Source organism: Oncorhynchus masou, chromosome 18, assembly GCF_036934945.1.
Source record: "Oncorhynchus masou masou isolate Uvic2021 chromosome 18, UVic_Omas_1.1, whole genome shotgun sequence".
Taxonomy (NCBI): Eukaryota; Metazoa; Chordata; class Actinopteri; order Salmoniformes; family Salmonidae; genus Oncorhynchus; species Oncorhynchus masou.
The window spans coordinates 2,108,182-2,109,131 of NC_088229.1; positions in this window are offsets into that span (position 1 = coordinate 2,108,182).

The window sequence follows — 950 nt, forward strand, 5'->3', positions numbered from 1 at the left end:
CACCTGCCCTGCACACAAACAACGTGCTCATACGGTGTGTGTTTGTGCATGCGTGCACGAGTGTGTGCCAGGGGTCGACATAACCTCAGGGATTACGGTTGTGTGATGGGGGGGTGTTGTTAGGTAAGGACTCAGCAGTATGATGGGGGGGTGTTGTTAGGTAAGGACTCAGCAGTGTGATGGGGGGTGTTGTTAGGTAAGGACTCAGCAGTATGATGGGGGGGTGTTGTTAGGTAAGGACTCAGCAGTATGATGGGGGGTGTTGTTAGGTAAGGACTCAGCAGTATGATGGGGGGGTGTTGTTAGGTAAGGACTCAGCAGTATGATGGGGGTGTTGTTAGGTAAGGACTCAGCAGTATGATGGGGGTGTTGTTAGGTAAGGACTCAGCAGTGTGATGGGGGGTGTTGTTAGGTAAGGACTCAGCAGTGTGATGGGGGGTGTTGTTAGGTAAGGACTCAGCAGTGTGATGGGGGGTGTTGTTAGGTAAGGACTCAGCAGTATGATGGGGGGGTGTTGTTAGGTAAGGACTCAGCAGTGTGATGGGGGGACGTTGTTGTTAGGTAAGGACTCAGCAGTGTGATGGGGGGTGTTGTTAGGTAAGGACTCAGCAGTGTGATTGGGGGGTGTTGTTAGGTAAGGACTCAGCAGTGTGATGGGGGTGTTGTTAGGTAAGGACTCAGCAGTGTGATGGGGGGTGTTGTTAGGTAAGGACTCAGCAGTGTGATGGGGGGTGTTGTTAGGTAAGGACTCAGCAGTGTGATTGGGGGTGTTGTTAGGTAAGGACTCAGCAGTGTGATGGGGGTGTTGTTAGGTAAGGACTCAGCAGTGTGATTGGGGGGTGTTGTTAGGTAAGGACTCAGCAGTGTGATGGGGGGTGTTGTTAGGTAAGGACTCAGCAGTGTGATGGGGGGGTGTTGTTAGGTAAGGACTCAGCAGTGTGATGGGGGGG